Below are 20,749 nucleotides of genomic sequence, written 5' to 3'. Positions count from 1 at the left end.
TTAAACAAACATTCTCTTCCCCATTTAATGGATTTTGGCCCTTTGTCAAAGATCAGCTGATCATAGGTTGATGGATCTATTTCTAGGTTCTCAATTCTATTCCATTGGTCTATGTGTCTGTAGCCAGACTCATTATTAAAACCCTATGGTAATGCTATGATAACCTGAGCGTGCCTTTCTATGGCCTGGACCTTCAAACCCAAATCTCATGATATAATCACTTTCTTGCCAGCCACATGGAGCCTTTGAGTGTCACTATACAGACTACTAATCTTATTTTTTGAAAAAATTGAGAAAAAGAGATAGGGACACAAAGGCCGACAGGTGATCTGGAGAAGGGGAATAATTCTAGACCCAGCAATTTTCAGTCTCTCATTTAAGAAAAGATAAGTACAACTAGAATAATTTATCTCTTTAATAACTTAAAGTCAACTGATTAGAAGTTTTAATTATATCTGTTCAATCCCTCACTGCAGCACCTAGATTAGTATTTGAATGAGTAACTGAGAGAAGGTGTGTGTAAGCTACAAAACAGCCATCCTTCAGCTCTCCCAAGAGAGTATCTCCTATAGCTTTTCCCAAAAAGAAACATACCAGGAAGAGAATTTTGGAGACTATTGCTTGGTTAGCTAAGATGACACATCACCAAGCCATCACAGGTAGGCAAGCAGATCTAAAAGGCATGAGATCAGGAGCCAGGTGGGGGAATAGGCAAAGCAATGCCATGGGCAGGAACATGGAAGAGACTAAACACTCACAGCTTCTTTTAAAAGGTAATTGAGGGGAGAGTGTCATCAGAAGCCTCCAATGGGGTCTTTGGTATAAGATGTCAATGACAAATGTACAATGTTTATGGGAGGAAGATAGGACTTGCTGAGATGGGAAGTATCTACAGAATTGGAGGCATAGGAATCTTACAACGCCAAAGGAAAGGGAAGGTGATGGAGTGTACCCCATGGGCTGTAATGAGAAGATGAAGAGCTCAGTTATTTCTGAAACATTTCTTATGAGTAACTGACCTAGCAGATATGTACCAAGACTTACCCTTAGATTGATTTTCATTATTAGCAAGACCCAGTACCTGACACTGTTTATAACTCCATCCTAGACCTATTAGTGAGTAAGAGTACATTATAACAACAGGGAGATAAAATTTGAGTGTGCTTTTCTGCATTCAGAGCATCCTGACATTTGAAACATCTTGGCATAAAGTCTACTGATCTATTGTGGTTCTCATTTAACCACAGATGTTGCCCTTCTATTGACTTTGGAGCTGTAGTCACTGATTCTTATTTTGATTATTATATCTACTCCACTGTGGCTGAGTATGTGGCAACTTCTTGGTTGTACTGCTTTCAACAAGTCTTACTAAAAGACAACTAGCTGCCAACACACACAGAATCTGCACAGAGAAAGATAACGGGCAGTAAGCATTCTCAGGCTGATGAGTCTCTCTCTAGATATGTCATCTCTAATCTCAAAGGCATTAAGTGCTGCCTTGAAATTCTAATTTCTCTAAGCCATTCTTGTCCCACTCTCCTAAATAATTATTTCATATCATCATCTTTTTCCTGAAACCTCAGATCTTTATTCTGAGGTTGTCTGTTGGTGTGGCTCTTGGCTTAAGGCTGCTGCACATTCTGATTGGAACTGTACTGGTTGTACTGCAACACCATGTTCCTTATCCTCAGCTGGTGTTGATAAACCTACTTCCTGTGTAAATGAGAAAAGAGAATCAGAGTAGAATTTCTATGGCCATCTAACACAACACCTTCCAAACTTCCTGAATCTGTACTCATATCCCTGCTCTCCCTTCCATTAATATAAATGAACTCTCTGTGCTTCTGTCCAAAGCCATACCTTCCCTTTGTTTCCTGGGTCCCACCTCTTCTCATTTCCAAAGAGACATCACTCTAGCAATTATCCTCTCTTGTTTCTCCATCAAAGCTACTTAAAATGGAAGTAGTTGGTACTCTGTTCAGTACCTTTTATTTGCTTGTGCAACAGCTGTTGTGGATGCCTCCTTCTCCTGAGAATTGTCCTTGGCCAATTCTATCCCAGGAGATTCCACCCTCCCAAGTCCACAGCCAATGACTAACTGACCAAGGGTTAAAGGTCAGCCCACTGTCTCAAGATAGGGTTCATTCTGTGGTTCAATTTGTGTTCCAGATCTTACCCATGGGATCAGATAGAAGCTAGAATCCTGTTGGACCCACAGCCACACATGGCTTTTATTCTTTCACTTTTTGTCATTTTTCCAAGATTCCCAAGAATATCAGTCTTATGCAATGCCTCTACAAAACTATACCTAACACACCATCCATGAAGGAAATCTGTGTACTTTTTATGACAACCATCACAAACAAACACACACAAATTTCTTAAAATCCATGCTCCTCATGGGCTTTGCAGGGACAGGTCTTTGTCTCCCTTCTAAGCCTTATTTTTCATCATCACACACCATACTAACTTACTTATAGTTCCCCTATTTTATGTTTTCTCCCAGCCTTTGCATATATTCATTCCTGGCATGGCCTCCTCTTTCTTGCCTAAATGATAAAAATTCTCTGTTCCTTATTCAACACTCAGCTCAAGCATCAGCTCCTCTAAGGCTTCCCCAGAGTCCTCTAGGAGACATAGGTGGTTCTTCTCATGCTCCTACTGCAGCATATTGTGTGAATGAAGAAATTATTTTCTTCTGTGGGTTCTCCACTTGACTATGAATTTCTTAAAGGCAATTTTTAAATATAGCTCTTTTAAATATAGCAAGTGCAGTAAGTAGTAGAGAAAAAAGTGATGTGCACCTGTAGAATGCCCAGAGCCACTCCATTTTTGACTTACAAATAAATTTAAGAATCAAACATACCAATGATTATGAAGATGGTGCAGGACCAAGCAATGTTTCATTCTGTTCTACATAATGTCACTATCAGTCAGAGACATATCAATGACATCTAACATCAGCAACATTATGATTCCAAAAAACTAAACTCACTGTCTTTGAATAGATTCCTACTCATAGCAACCCCATGGGACAGAGTAGAACTTCTCCCATAGGGATTCCAAGGCTGTAATCTTTACAGAAGCAGACTGCTATACCCTTCTTCCACGGAGAAGCTGGTAGAATCCACCTGCAGATATTTTAGTTAGCAGCTGAGCACTTTAACCACTGAACCACTAGAGCTCCTAACATCATGATTAAGAGGTCTAGGACAGTTTTAGGCCTAACAGAAAATATTTATAACAGAAATATGAGCACTTGTGATGATAGTGATAAAATCAAGTTAATGAATAAATCACCTTCTAAAAACCAAACCAAACCCACTGGCCTCAAGGTGATTCCAACTCATAGCCACACTTTAGGACAGAGTAGATCTTCCCTACAGGGTTTCCAAGGCTGTAATTCTTTACAGAAGTAGTCTGCATCCTCGTTCTCCCAAAGAGCAGCTGGTGGGTTCAAACCATCAACATTTTGCTTAGCAGTGAAATGACTTAACCACTGTGCCATCAGAGCTCCTTAATCACATTTTAGTGTTATAAAAATGCCAGCTTCAACAACAACAGCAACAAATATTCTGCAGATATAATGAAAATTGCTAGAAATTTGTAATTTCATGGTCAACTGACAGTGAACTTATTTCACTATGTATTATGCTTAGAAATGCCAGTATCATTTTGACACATACAAAGAACACTATGAGGAATTTACTCAAATTTCTGAAAAAAAGTAAAAGCATATCCAAGCATCCTGAAACTAACATGTTGTGTAATAAGGATAAGAATGCAAAAGCTGTAGAAACCCACTCTCTGGTGTTGTAAAATACCTGGTAAGACACATATTCCTACTGACAAATAAATGTAAAAGCAGTGATTGAGGTCAAAGCAAGTGAAAATGATCGATAAGGTGCCTCTGTCCAATAAAAGCTCATTTTATAATTACAGATATGAACAGAAAGTAAAAAAGCAATTATTATTCAGAGAATGGCAAAGTCAATACTGTTTTCTGCAGACTGATGAATCCAGCAATATTGTTCAGTCAGAAAATCTTTGGCATTTGTTTGACATAATCTAAGTAGCCTATAAAAACTTTTTCTCAGCCAAATTACAGAGCTGAAGAAGTATTTTTGAAATGTATTGATAAATTCAGGAAATCAATAACAATGACAAGAAGTGCTGTTGGGCTAAACAGAGAAAGTGTCAAAGGTATGACTGGCTCAACACAGAGACTTGATTAATACAGTAAGTTATTTCACATATATTTTCATTTTTACACACCAAGAAATCCTGGTCACCACAGATATGCATAATGATTTGAGAAAACATTTATTAAAACTGTCAATCATATTACATGCAGACCATTGACTTCTCAAACTTTTCTCAGGCTTTGTGGAAAAAATAGCATAAATTACACACAGAAATTACTGTCATTTTTTTATTTGTTGTGTTCCCCACTGCTTACAGGAGCTCTTACATATCTGCAAGTTGATATATCTACAAAATGTTGCATATCTAGTTGTAATATGCTTGTCTTACAGACTTAACCTTCAAGAATGATTTGAAGTACAACTAGTAATGTGAATAGCCAAAGCAATTTTGAAAAAGAAAAATGAATCTAGAAGATTTACATTACTTGATGTTAAAACTTACTAAAAAGCTATAGTAAGCAGCATGTGATCCTCAGCCTATATGAATATGAAACCAGAAGAACTAGATAGTGCCCGGCTACCACTGTCAACCACTTGGAGGGGGATCTATGTAGGAGATCCTGGATAGAGAGGGAGAACAATGTGGAACAAAACTCAAAAATCATTAAAAAAAAAAAAAAAGGTGGGGACCAGGTTCTCTGGTCTGATAGAGTCTGGTGAAACCCCTGAGACTATGGTCCTTCACTGCCCTTCGGGTCTGGAATTGAACCCACTCCTATGGCTTCTAGCTAAATAAAAGACAGGCATATGAGCTGAACATTTACATTAGGTAGATACACTTCTTGGAGAGATCAATCATGGGAAATAGAAAGGCTGTGTATGCACAGGGACAGCTTGGGGGGGCAGGAGTGTATGGGAGGGAAGGACACAGGGAAGAGGTAGCTATGGGGAAAATGTGGGAAGAGAGCTGTTGCACTGTGAGAAATTGCAGTCAAGGTCATGAGATAAAGTGTGTGTGAACTGCTGTATGGAAAATGAGTTTGCTCTGTAAACTCTCACCCAAATCACAATAAAAATTAAAAAAAAAATAAATGTTATGATAATCAGGACAGTGTGGTGCTGGCATACATACAGGACTGGAGATAAATGGAACAGAATTGAGAGTACAGAAAGAATATTTATCTTGTAGTCAGTTTGTTTTTGTTTTGTTTTGTTTTGTTTTGTTTTGACCAAGGTGCAAAGGCAATTCAATGGGAAAAAGTATTTTCTTCTCCCACCTCACACTGTTAACTTAATTAGCCAGCTCACACACAACTAATTCAAAATGGATCACAGACCTAAAGCAGGACTAAAACTACAAATATTGTAGAAGATATAAGAGAAGAATGTGGTGACATTTGTTAGGCAAAAAGCTCTTAAATATGACATAAATTACAAGTTACAAAAAATGATAAACTAAATACCCTATTTAAAAAATAAAATGGCAAGTGGCAGATCAGGAGAAATCATGTATCTGATAAAAGACTTGTATCCAGACCATACAAAGAACTCTTAAAATTCAGTAAAATTCAGAAAGATGAGACAGTCTGCTTCTGTAAAGATCTACAGGAAACCCTGTGGGACAGTTCTACTCTGTAGTAAAGGGTTTTTAATTTAAGCATTTAAAATTTGGTTGTACACAACCAAATTTAAAATAAGCAAATGACTTGAGTAGATATTTCACTAAAGAAGACATACAAATGAATATAAACTCATGAAAGAGTAATCAAGATCTTTAGTCAAATGACTAAATTGTGAAATTCACTAGAATAGCTATAAACTAAAAAAAAACAAACTCACTGCCATCGAATCAGATCCGACTCACAGCCACTCCTCCTTGGGTTTCCAAAGTGGTATCTGTACCGAAGTAGATTGCCCAATCTTCTTTCTGAGGAGTAGCTGACAGGTTTGAACTGCCAGCCTTCTGGTTAGCAGTCAAATGCCTTAGGCACTATGCCACCAGAACTCCTAGAATAGCTATAGTAAATAATAATAGTAATTTTAAACAAATAGACAATACTAAGTGTTGGTGAGAATATGGAGAAAGTGGAACCCTCTTACATTGTTAGTAGGAATGTAAAATTATTAGCCCTTCTGGAAAATAGCTTCAAAATTTCCTAAAAAGTTAAACATAAACATACCATATTCTACTTGTAGGTATGTACCCACAAGAAATGAAAATATGTCCACACGAAGACTTGTACATGAAAGTTTACAGCAACATTATTCATAATATCCAGAAACTGGAAGCAATACAAATATTCATTAACTGGTGAATGGATAAACAAAATGAAGTATCCGTACAATGAGATACTACACAATAATAAAAAGGAACAAAATACAAATGTGCTGCAAAATACACCATCCTCAAAAATATTATGCAAATTGGAAAAAAACAGATGCAAAAGATGACATATTGTATGATTCTATTTATATAAAATGACCAAAAAAGACAATTTATAGGGACAGAAAATGGATCAGAGATTGTCTGGAATGAAAGGAGAGAGTAAAGATTGGCTATAAATGGGCTTAAGGGGATTTAGGGAGGGAGGTGATGCAAATGTTCGAAAACTAGATTGTGGTGAAAGTTGTACAATTCTGTAAATATGTGTGCGTGTGTGTGTGTTTAAAAAAATAGGATGAGTAGAAAACTGAGGGGTCATTTATCCCAATAGAGGGTCACAATCCCTGTTCAATTTCCACCTTTGCCAGTTATTAGACTCAGAGCATATCAACTGAAGGAATGACAAATTCCCCATGAAGTACTCTGAACATGAAAGTGGTAATTCACCTAGTTCTTCCCTAAAGGAATCTATTCTTTATTCAGGTAACTATCCATGGGAAAAAGAAGACTACCTACAGCTTATGATAGCTGTTGAATATTGTTATAGGAATGAGTCAAAGTGACCTCTGTGTATTGGCCCCAAGTTGTTCACTTCAGAGCAAGCTGAGACCCATTAGCCCAAATTTGTACACATCCAATTGTTTTAAAGAGATCTGATTTTACAGTCCACAGAAGCAAGACTAGGCAAGCTACTTCCATAAAGATTTACCACCTCGGAAACCCAATGAGGAATCATTGGAAACCCAACGATTATGCTATAAGTCGTAATCAGTTTTACAGTGGTTAAAGTATTTGGCTGCTAACCAAAAGATTGATGTTTTGAATCAACCAGCTGTTCTGCAGGAGAAAGATGAGACAGTCTGCTTCTGTAAAGATCTACAGTTTTGGAAACCTGGTGGGGCAGTTCTACTCTGTACTAAAGGGTTGCTATGAGTCAGAATTGACTCGATGACAGTGGTTGGGAATTGTTTTAAAACTAGACCAAATAAGCAGATTTTTAGCCACATAAGAGTCTGCCTGCTTTATATACCTTATAAAATTGTGCCCAACATCTACTAGCCCTAAATAAGACATGAAAGAGTAATCAAGATCTTTAGTTATAATGACCTGTTATAACGATCTGTAGTTATAAAGACCCTAAGGTAGTGTTAATTTTGGAGTTCTCTGACCCAGAGACTCCCCACCTTGCTTCAAGAGGACGTCATCACAACACATATGAGTGCCCCTTCTTTTCTCCCCTTCCCTGGGATTTTCCATTTTCTCTTGCTCTTCTGATGGCTCCCTGCACCTGCCTCTGCCTGTGGAAGACCTCGGGTTATGGGGACCACCTCTTAATGTTGGGGCATTAGCCCCAACCCAATAAGTAGCTTGTTTTGGAACACTGTTTTATGTTCATACCTCTTTTGTTGATCAGCCCCAAATTCCCTTAAAAGCACTACAAATACAAGGTCCATGTTGGCACTGATATTTGAGGAACTGAAGCATTATCAAAGTTCCCAGTTAGAATATAGGTATGAGATGGGCAGGTAATAAATGGTGACCTAGCCCAGATCTGTCTCACAATACATCATAGACCTACTCGATGGTTAGTTCCTCAGTTACCAAATGTATAATTGGATTGGATCTGCACAGCCTTTGTCAGAACCCCTACATTTGTTCCTTGACCTATAGAGTGAGACTTCTTATACTAAGAAGGGCCAAATAGAAGCCTCTCAAGTGCCGTTTTCCTATCTGGGCTAAGATATTTAGTGAAAAACAATATCACTTCTCAGAATGACAAAGATTATGGTCAACCTCAAAGACTAAGGATGTAGGGTTAGTGATATTCACATGAGTATCCCATTTAATTTACTTATCTGGACTCTGGGGGAAAAAAAAAAAAAAGATCATGCAGTAAAACAGTAGACAACCAAACATTTATCCAAGTGATACTCTATTTTATCTACTGTATTGAATATAGTCTCATTGCTAGAGCAGATGATCAGTCTTGAGTATATGGTATGCATTTATTAATCTGGCAAATATTCTCTTTTCAATATCCATCAAGAAGGAAGATCTGAAGCAGTTCTCATTCACATGACATGGAAAATAGTACACATTATTGATCATGATCCAGGGCTATATTAATTTCCTCACTTTCTGCTAGAATATAGTACAAAAGGACCCATTTTATCATAAATGCAGTGTGGCCATATGTATAAGGACCATGGCAACCACTGATCCTACCTCATACCAGAAAATCTGACCAGTCAGAATACTGGTGAAGATATAACTCAGTGGGATGAACTTAATATAAGAAACAAGAAGAATTGAGTGGTGTAAAAAGTGCATTGTAGTGAATACTATAACTAGCCCATATCTTCTTTACTGGGCTAGTACACCCATAGCCCAGCTGTTATGAGTGTTGGCTATTAGTGTTGAATAATTATTCCTTTGTCTGGAGAATTTCCCTTAGTCAGAAACAGACTCATCCAAGATGTTTTACACCATCCTCCCCCTTTCAGGGGCAGTCAGTGGTCAATAACAAATACTTATGTGGGAAGAGCTGGCCCAATTGCACAAATTTTATAGTACAATTCATCTCAAAGCTCTCCCTGAGACCAGGCTAGTGCTAGTCTCCAGCAGACACCATATACTTGTTGGGTTTTCTTCCCCTGCCCTTTCCTGGTTCCTGCAATTCCCTTTCTCCTGTGTTCACATGCCCAACAAATTTGACTTAGGCTGGGAGAACTCAACCTGTATCATTAAGTGTATGTGTGTATGTGTGCATATGCAAATGTGTGTGTTTGGTTAAAATTGGAATTTTCAACTTTTGTCCTAAAATGTTGTTCAAAAATAAACTGTATGTTCTATTTTAAGTTGTTTAAGGAACTGCCACAGTGTTTTCCACAACAGCTGTACCATTTTGCATTCCAATCAGCAATGGGTAAGTGTTCCAATTTCCCTACATCCTCACCAATATTTGTTTTTGTTTTAGTTTTTAATCTTACCCATCCTAATGGGAGTGAAATTGTATTAATTGTGGTTTTGATTTGCATCTCTCTGATAGTTAATGATTTTGGCTAAGAAAGTATTCATTTGAATGTCCTCTTTGGTGAAGTGTTTATTTAAATCTTTTGGCCACTTTTTGACTGGGTTATTTATCTTTTTGTTATAAAATTTCATATATATTTTGAGATTTTTTTTTTCTTTCCCTACATGATTCATTCCTAGAAGTTCTACCTCCCATTTCATCATGCAGTGCTTCAGGTCTTAAAAGCTCACAAGTGGCTATCCAAGCTACAACAATTGGGTCTCTATTCACCTGGAGCAGTAGAGGAAGAGGGAGAGTCAGAAACAGCAGGAAGAAATGGAATGTGTGGCTAATTGCCTCCATGAACAACTACATCCTTTGCCATGAGATCAGAAGAACTGGATGGTGCCCAGCTACCATTACTGAACATTTTGATCAAAGATACCATAGAAGAATCCTGATAAAAAGAGGTAAATACACAACAGAATTTCAAGTTCATGGAGTACAGACTTTCTGGAGCCATGGATGCTATATGAGCCCCTGAAACTATTGCCCTGAGATAATCTTAAAACTTTGAGCTAAAACATCCCCTGAAGTCTTCTTAAAACCAAACTATAGTTCAGCTTACCTAGTAGAGCATGTCTGCCTTGAACACTGTGCTCTTTTAAGATCTGTCTATGTGGGATCAAATTGACAACAGCAACTTAAAAGACTAGATAAGAAATTTAGGGGATGGTGAGTTTGTGTTAATGGAGGAGGAGCAACTCAGGAAAGGAGTGTGATAATGTTTGCACAGGAGGTTTGATGGTATAGTGATAAAAGTGCTCAACTGCTAACTGAAAGGTCAGTGGCTCGAACTCATCAGCCACCTTGTAGGAGAAAGATGTGGCAATCTTCCTGTAAAGAAACCCTATGGGGCAGTTCTGCTCTGTCCTATAGCATCACTTAGAGGTGGAGTCCACTTGATGGCAATGGGCTTTTGTTATCGTTTGTTTGTTTGTTTGGGTAATGTTTGCACAACTCAAAGAATACAATCAATGTCACTGAATTGTACATATAGAAACTGTTGAATTGGTGTATGCTCTGTTGTGTATATTCTCTACAATAACAATAAAAAGTAAAATAAATCACAAAAAGAAAAAATAAACTGTATGATAATGTGAACAGGAATAAAATGATTATGTAATCATTCCTGTTAAATGAATGGTGCATGACCTGGTTTCACTTGCTGCTATTGTCAGTAATAGAACAAGAACTAATGAAGGGTGTGCATGTTAGTAAAAATTTTCAAGGAAAGTCACTGGTTATCAATTGCTAAAAATTAATTTAACAAAAGGGATCCAGAACTCTGAAGCAGTAGTCTAGTTTTTCCAAGTAATATTTGATCAGTCTATTGTAAAGATAATGTTTCCACATTTCCCTAATTCATCAAATGTTTATAAATAATTTGGAAATTCTAAAAAGCAGAAAAGCAAAGTTATTTTAGTTAGTAAATAAAGATAAAGACTATGAATTTAATGCAAGACATTTATAAAAAGCTTATATAATATTTAAAACTTCTCCTTCAATTTCTGAGATTATTTTTAAATAATTTTGTGTCTTTACAAGTAAGTAAAATTTATACTACCTAAAAGACATTTCCCAAATATCAGAACCACTTTATTTAAATTAAATGGATTTCCCAAATAATAATTATGTGTTCTTAAAAATTGGCAAATTAATCTAAAATGTACTGAAATAAACCCTTGCTTTAAAATGCAAAATCTGATTTTTAAAAATAAAACATCTATTTTTTGAGATTTGAATAATTACTAAGTTCTATAAAACACACTGTAAAGTGCTTGTGATACCAAATGCAATATTTTACACATACTAACCTGAAAAGAGATGTCACTTTGATCACTAAGGTATGCCCCAAGCCATGTTCTTTTGAATTGCCTCAAGCATGCAAAAGCTGGACAACCAAAAAAGAAGACAGAAAAACTGATGCATTTGAATTATGGTGGTGACAAAGAATATTGGACATACTATGAACTGCCAGAAGAATGAACAAATCAGTATTGGAAGAAATATAATTAGAATGACCTTCAAAAGTGAGGTTGGCAAAACTAACTCACTTACTTCGAACATGTCATCAGGATAGATGAACTGCTAGAAAAGGACATCTTTGTTTGGAAAAGTAGAGAGTCAGAGAAAATGGAGGAAACAGTCAGTGGGGTGCATTGACCAAGAGCCATAACAACCCACTCAAAAATGCCAGTGATCATGAAGATGGCACTGGATCGAGAAACATTGCATTCTGTTATACATAGGGGCAACCAACAAATCAACAACAGCAAATTCAGAACAAAAGAATGTGTTCCATGTATTCTAGAGCAGTGGTTTTTGTTTGTTTGTTTGTTTTGTTTTGCTTTTTATCAGTTCCAGGGTAGATCTTGAGAACTTTCCCTCTACTCTGTAGAATATTATGCAAAGATAAGGGCTTCACACTTCACCTATTGTTGTCAGGTGCCATAGAGTTGGCTCCACTCATAGTGACACTATATACAACAGAATGAAACACTGTCCAGTCCTGCACCATTCTCACAATCCTTGCTATACTTGAGCCCTTTGTTGCAGCCACTGTATCAATTCATCTTGTTGAGGGTCTTCCCTTTTTTTCACTGACACTCCACTTTACCAAGCATAATATCCTTCTCCAGGAATGGTCCCTTCTGACCACATGATCACAGTTGGAACATTCCAGCTGCCGTTTTTCCATTACATATTTATTTGTTCTTCTGGCTGTCCATGGTACCTCAGTATTCTTCACCAAGACTACAACTCAAAAGCTTCATCTACAAACACCCTAAGACCATCAAATTCTTATCTAACTGACACTGACTCATGGCAACCTCATATGTGTGTCTGAGTGGAATTGTGCTCCATAGGGTTTTCGGTGGCTGATTTTTTTTTTTTAATAGATCACTGGGCTTTTCTTCCGAGGTGCCTTTGAGTGGACTTGAACCTCCAAACTTTTGGTCAGCAGCTAAGCATGTTAACAATGCGCACCATCGAGGTCCCAGGTCCCACCCAGGGACTCCCTCTAAGTCCATATTGTTGTTATTAGCTGGTGTCTTGTTGTTGTTGTTGTTGTTATGTGCCGTCGAGTCAGCCCTGACTCATAGCGACCCCTCCTTGGGTTTCCGAGGCAGTATCACTACGGAAGTAGGATTGCCCAACCTTCCTTCCGAGGAGTGGCTGGTGGGTTTGAACCGCCAGCCGTCTGGTTAGCAGGCAAGTGTCTTAGCCACTATCTAGTGGGGCCCAAATGGCAACACTGTGCACAATGGGACTGAACCATTTTAATTCATAAAGTTTTCATTGACTGACTTTTTGAAGTGGACAGGTCTGTCTTCCAGTGTGTCTTTGTCTGGAAGCTCCTCTGAAACCTATTCAAATCATAGCAATATGCAAGCCTCCACTGTCAGGTGGTTGGTGGTTGTACTTGACATGTATTGTTAGAGAATCAAATCCAGTTTAGAGCAGTGATTCTTAAATGTTTCAGATCACAGATAAATTTGTTCAAGAAAAGAAACAAATTTCTAATACCATTTCCCACCATGACTATAAACATGTTCCTACCTGTTCACCATCCTTACTCACTTAGCTCAATTTATTACCCCCATTATAGTAATTTGAAGGAATAAGGACTCTTTAATAATACAAAATCCAGAATATCTTTATGATTTATGTTGGTATAAGTAAATTATTTCATTCCAGAAATCAAACATTAATTATTATTACATATAAATATCATACTGTGAGAACTGCCCATACTTTCTAAAGCACTAGACTCTAAGGAATGCCTCATGTACCACCAATGTGACACTGAACTAAGTAGGTAGGATACAAAGTTTTCATAAAACATTTAAATAATAACTGCAAACATATCAATATAATAAGAAAAAATTAATTTTGGGCTTCCATCGTGGAGGAACCCAGGATCCCTGATAGAATCATTGATGGAATGCAAAACCAAACCCACTGCCATCAAGTCAATTCCAACTCATAGCAACCCTATAGAAGAGAGTAGAACTGCCACATAGGCTTTCCAAAGTTTTAAATCTTTACAGAAACAGACTGCCTCATCTTTCTTCCTTGGAGTGGCTAGTGGGTTGGAACTATCAGCCTTTTAGTTAATAGTCAAATGCATGAACTACTATGCAACCAGAGCTCCTTGATGGAATGCAAAGTATGTAAAATTAAGAACCACTGTGCTTTCTGCAATGGTAGGAAGTCAAATAAATAGCGTAGTGCCTAAGGCACTTGACTGCTAACCAGAAGCCTGGTGGTTCAAACCCCCCAGCCACTCCTCAGAAAGAAGGTTGGACAATCTACTTCCACAGTGATACAGCCTCAGAAACCCAAGGAGGGGTCACTACGAGTCGGGTCCAACTCAACAGCACATAATAACAATAATGTTGTTGTTGTTGTTATCTGCCATCGAGTTGGCCCCGACTCATAGCGACCCCTCCTTGGGTTTCCGAGGCAGTATCACTACAGAAGTAGGAATGCCCAACCTTCCTTCCGAGGAGTGGCTGGTGGGTTTGAACCACCAGCCTTCTGGTTAGCAGTCAAGTGCCTTAGGCACTATGCTACCAGAGCTCCTATCATAGGAACAACAAAAACAGTAATTAACTGTACTTACTGAGAGCTTACTGTGTACTATGCATTATGTGAAATGCTTTATATATAGTATTTCATTCAATAAAAAGACCACAACAGGAGAATATTGTTCTATTGAGTGAAAATTAGTTGTATAGAAAAATACCTGAGGCAAGTTAAATAATTCACTCAAGGTTACAAAGCTAATAAGTAGTTTGACAAGAGTATGAACCCAGATCTCCTACCCAAATGTCAGTCACTACTCATGGATTCTGATTCTACCCCATTTCTAGTGCTATGAAGAAATATAGGGAATATGCTTAGGTATGTTTATTTTTGACTGAGCTTGACTTTTACTTGATTCCAGCCAACGAAAATATCAATTTTCTAATGATCACTGAAGACCAAGCTTATTATTTTATAAATTCTGACACTAAAGGTAACAGCTAAGGGGTTATCTATCTAAGAACTTATGTGTATGTTTACTTAATCAGAAGTTTGAAAGTTTAAGAATTGTCATAGTGGCCAGTCCATGTGTAAGAACTATGATTTACAACAGAAGAAATGTTAATGAGATGTTAGAAAGTGAAAATTGGCTAAGAGACATAAGTATAAATGCATAATGAAATTGATATAACCTCTTTGGAAAACTATTTGGCAATATCTAATAAAGTTGAACAATATATATCCTATGAGTCAGCAATTCCACTTCTAAGTATACTCCCAAGAAAAATGAATGCACAAAAGACTAGCACAAGCATAACAGCACTATTTATAATATCTTTACACTAGAAAATAGCCAAATTCACAGAAATTAGAATGCACAAATTATAAATATGAACAATGACATGAACAAATCTGATAAGAAATGCTGAATGAAAGAAAGAAGGTACAAAATAGTACATAATGTATGGTTCTAATTATATAAAGTTCAAATACAGGCAAAATTCATCCAGAAAGTAAAAGGTAGGATGGTAATTACCCTTGAGTACAGACAATGACTGGAAAAGGACACATAAGGTGGTGTTCTGGGATATCGGTGATGTCCAGTTTCTTGATAAGAGGGCTGGTTACATGGTGTGTTCTTTTTGGGAAAATTCATCAAGTTATACAGTTATGGATTATTGACTTTTCTGCATATAGGTTCTATTTTAATAAACAAAAGTTCATTTGAAAGTTTTTAAAAAAGACAAAGCTCCATTATAAGGACATCCAGAAACAATTTAAAAACAAAGGAAGTAAAAATAGAAATGAGAAGAAAGAAATTTATTAAGATTAGTCAATAATTAATCAGAAACTATTATTATAATTAAATAAGATTCCTACAAATTATAGTAAATGGAGAAGAGAATAACAATGGAAATATGTACACAGAGATTCTCATTAGGTGAGATTCTGAACTTCTAATAAGCTCCTAGGTGAGGGAGGTGTTCAGGTACACAGACCAGTCTTCAGGTAGCCTACATGATACCATGATGGTGAGCTTTCGTTTAATCCACTCATAGTCTGAAACAACTGTTCTCTTGGGAAAGTTAAATACAGGGCATGCACACGAAGCATAAAAATACATAAATATAAAAATATAACTCAGTAGTGATGTGCACATCAATGCACAAGGAAATACCATTAATACCTGCACTTAATTAAGCATCATTATCTGCTTTGCTCCTTAAATTTGTTTCAATCCTTTAACTCAATCATTGGAACCCATTTTGTCTCATTAATAAGAAAGACAATCCATTGTTTCCAGTGAAATCTGTGAATGAACACAATATATTACTATTTTATTGATAACTATTAAGATCCATTAGAAAAATAATGTGTTACCGAAAAGATAGCATGTTCTCAGCCAAAGAAAATGTACTACTGTACATAAAATCAGTTAAGCACTAGCCTATTATGATGAAAGTTAAGAATAGAAATACTCAGGCAATACTCTTCAAATAATTAATATCTTGTTTAAACAAACAGCACACAGTTGAACTCTCCCTGAAACATGTGGAAGAATATCTCTGCTCTTGGATATCACTTATAAATGTTGGCAAACAATAATGTGTTCTCTTTGTTCCTTGCCTTCATTTTATTGTAACTGTTGTTCTTAGGTGCTGTTGAGTCAGTTTCAATGCATAGTAACCCTGTGTACAGCAGAACGAAACATTGCCCAGTCCTGAGCCATCATCACAATCATTACGATGTTTAAGCCCATCGTTGCAGCCATTGTGGTCAATCCATTTCATTGAGGATCTTCCCCTTTTTGCTAATCCTCTACTTTATCAAGTATGATATCTTTCTCTAGGGATTTCTCCCTTCTGACAAGATGACCAAAGTATTTTAGATGAAATCTGGCCATTCTCACTTCTAGAGAGCATTCTGGCTGCACTTTCTCCAAGACATATTTGTTCATTCTTCTAGCAGTGCATGGTACATTCAGTATTCTTCACTAACACCACAATTCAAATGCCTCAACTTTTCTTTGGTCTTTCTTATTTAGTGTCCAGCTCTCACATTCATACGAAGCTACTAACAATGCCATGGCTTGGGTCGGAAGCTCTGGTGGCATAGTGCCTAAGGCTTTTGACTGCTAACCAGAAGGCTGGAGGTTCAAACCCACCAGCTACTCCTAGGAAGGAAGATTGGACAATCTACTTCTGTAGAGATACCCCCTCAGAAACCCATGGAGGTACCACTATGAGTCAAATCGACTTGACGGCAGTGAATTTTGTTTTGTTTTGTTTTGTTTTGTTTTTATAGCTTGGGTCAGGCACACTTTAGTCTTCAAAGTGCCATCCCTGTCTTTAATACTTTAAAGAGATCTTTTGAAGAAGATTTCCCCAATGTAATATGTTGTTTGATTTCTTGACTGATATGGTATAGTGGTTAAAGCACTTGACTGCTAACCAAAAAGTTGGCAGTTCAAACCCACCAGCTGCTCCACAGGAGAAAGATGAGGCAGTCTGCTTCCGGAAAGATTTACAGCCTTAGAAACCCTATGGGGCAGTTCTACAGTGTCTTATGGGGTCACCATGAATCAAAATGACTCTATGGCAGTGGGTTTTCACATTATTTTGCTTCCATGGGTGTTGATTGTAGTTCTAAATAAAATGAAATCTTTGACAACCCCAATATTTTCTTATCTCCACTTTTCGCTATGTTGCTTATTGGTCCAGTTGGTATTGAAGGAAGAAGTCAAAATTGCACTGAAGGAATTGGCAAAGAACAAGCCTCCAGGAATTGACAGAATACCCACTGACATATTTCAACAAATAGATGCTGTGCTGGAGGCACTCATTTTGTCTATGCCAAGAAATTTGGAAGACAGCTACCTGGCCAACTGACTGGAAAAGATCCATATTTGTACCCATTCCAAAGAAAGGTGATCCCACAGAATGTAGAAATTATAAAGCAATATCATTAATATCACATGCAAGTGAAATCTTGATGAAGAAAATTCAAAAATGGTTGCAGCAGTATATTGACAGAGAACTTCCAGAAATGCAAGCTGGATTCAGAAGAGGATGTGGAATGAGGGATATCATTGCTGATGTTAGATGGATCTTGGCTCAAAGCAAAGAATATCAGAAAAATGTTTATTTATGTTTTATTGACTGTGCAAAAGGATTTAATTGTGTGGATCATAACAAATTATAGATAACATTGAGAAGAATGGGAATTCCATAACACTTGATTGTCCTCATCAGGAACCTGTACATAGACCAGAAAGCTGTTTTTCAAACAGAACAAGGGGATGCTGGATGGTTTAAAATTAGGAAGGGAGTGTTTTAGGGTTATGTCCTTTCACCATACTTATTCAATCTGTATGTTGAACAAATAATCGAAGAAACTGGACTATATGAAGAAGAACATGGCATCAGGATTGGAGAAAGGCTCATTAACAACCTGCGATATGCTGACGAAACAATTGTGCTTGCTGAAAATGAGAATGACTTGAAGCACTTATTGATGAAGATTAAAGACTTCAGTCTGCAACATAGATTACATCTCAACATAAAGAAAACAAAAATCCTCACAAGTGGACCAATAAACAGCATCACAATAAATGGAGAAAACATTGAGGCGTTAAAGATTTCATATTACTTGGTTCCACAATCAACACCCATGGAAGCAGCAGTCAAGACATCAGATGATGCAAATCTGCTACAAAAGATCTTTTTAAAGTACTGAAGAGCAAAGATGTCTCCTTGAAGACTAACATGCACCTAATCCAAGCCATGGTGTTTTCAGTCACCTCTTATGCATGTGAGAGCTGGACAATGAACAAGAAAGACCAAAAAAGAGTTGATATTTTTGAGTTGTGGTGCTGGCAAAAATTACTGAAAGCACCATGTACTGCCAGGAGAACAAACATATCTATTCTGGAAGAAGTGCAGCCGAAAGCTTCTTGGAAGCAAGAATGGCCAGACTTCATCTCACCTACTTAGGTCATGTTCTCAGAAGGGACCATTATCTGGAGAAGGATATTGTGCTTGGTAAAGTGGAGGGTCAGTGAAGAAGGGGAAGGCCCTTGTTTTGGTTACCTAGTGCCACTCTGACAGAAATATACCACAAATGGGATGGCCTTGTCAAACAGAAGTTTATTCTTACAATTTGGAGGCTTTAAGTCTGAGTTCAAAGTGTTGGGGTCTAGACCTGGGGAAAGCCCCTCAAATTTCAGCTTTAGCTCTGCCTCCTGCTCCCAACCCACTGAAGCTGGAGGCTTTTCTTCACTCAGCTGCTGGCTGCTGAGGCTAACAAGCCCAAGGTCGACAAATAAAATGGCACAGTCCTCATATTACCAAACCACACGGTAGGCTGTTAATTCAAGCCCATTAAAATCCAAGGTTGGCAGACCATCGCGGGCTGTTGAACAATGACACAGCTACATACAGGGTTAAAGCATGCCATAAGCTAGAGACCATTCCCTAAGGCTTCTCCTCATACAAGAAGGAGACCACATCCCTAAGGCAGCTAGCTACTCAGTTGCTCACAACAGATTCCACCATGGAGCTGATTACCAGTCTCATCATGGGGAATACTACATCCAGCTGCCCAGCCACTCAAACAGGCCCAGCAGAGTTGACACACAGACTTAACTACCACAGAGAGATGGATTGACACAGTGCCTGCAATGATGGCCTCAGGTACAGCAAGGATTGTGAGGCTGGCATAGGACTGGACAGTGTTTCGTTCTGTTGTACATAGGTCACTGTGAGTTGGAGCCAACTTGAAGGCACCCACCAACAACACAACATCATACAGATTGAGTGGATGGAAGATGGGGCAATATACTTCTGTAAAGATTTACCACCTTGGAAAGCTCAATGGGGGTCACACTGAGTAAGAATCAACTTAATGTATATATGTATGCAGATTAAGTAAGTATGTGAAAGGATACAACCCTGACACACACCTTTCCTGATTTTAAACCATTCATATCCTGTTGTGCTGTTAGAATGAGTACCTCTTGGTCTATATACAGGTTCCTCATTCCTCGTGAGCACAATTAAGTGTTCTGGAATTCCCCTTCTTCAAAATGTTATCTATAATTTGTTATGATCCACATAAAGGCTTTTGCATAATTAATAAAACACAAGTAAATGTCTTTCTGGTATCTGCTGCTTTCAGCCAAGATCCATCAGACATCAGCAATGATATCCTTCATTCCACGTCCTGTTCTGAATCTGGATTGCATTTTTGGCAGTTCCTTGTCAATCTCTGTCAGTCCCTGCTGCCACCATGTTTGAATTATCTTCAGCAAAATTTTACTTGCATGGTATATTTATGACATTGTTCAATAATTTCCACATTCTTTTGGATTACCTTTCTTTGTAATGGGCACAGACATGGATCTCTTACAGCCAGTAGGCCAGGTAGCTGTCATGCAAATTTTTTGGCATAAACAAATGAGTGCTTCTAATGCTGTACCCATTTGTTGAAATATTTCAATAGGTCAATTCCTGAAGCCTTGTTTTTCATCAATTTCTTCTGTATAGTATGGATTTCTTCCTTCATACCATTTGTTCTTAATTGTATGCTATGTCCTGAAGTGACTGAACATTGACCAATTCTTTTTGGTACAGTGACTCTGTGTATTCCTTCCATCTTCTTTTTATGCTTCCTTTCATTGTAGGAAAGTTCATGTTAATATCTTTAATTAAAAGACATTTCCTCCCAAGCATTTAGCTCATAGAGTGAGGAATGAGATGTATGTGGTTGGATCACATAGTGGGTAATTGCTGGTTTGTTGCTTTTTAAATAACATCTGTGTGTGTGTGTGTGTGTGTGTACATTGAGCTGAAATATGTCAGCTCCATTGCCAGAAGCTGATATCATTACAGTACATTTCAGAGATTTAACAGCTTTCAGAAGAAATTCTGAACACATTTCACTTCTATCACAGGAAAACTTCAGAGGATACACAAGAATTCAAGAGACAGGCTCCACTCCTCTGCCCCCGCATGGGATATGAGTCGAGCCCCAGCGCGCTGGAACTTCGAATAAATTCCTCCTGCTTTTGCATCAAGAGACGTCTTTCGTGATTGATTTTGGGTGGCGTTATCCCTG

Source organism: Orycteropus afer, unplaced genomic scaffold (genome assembly GCF_000298275.1).
Source record: "Orycteropus afer afer isolate SDZICR_OR568_19922 unplaced genomic scaffold, OryAfe1.0 scaffold00166, whole genome shotgun sequence".
Lineage (NCBI taxonomy): Eukaryota > Metazoa > Chordata > Mammalia > Tubulidentata > Orycteropodidae > Orycteropus > Orycteropus afer.
This window is presented reverse-complemented; position numbering follows the sequence as displayed.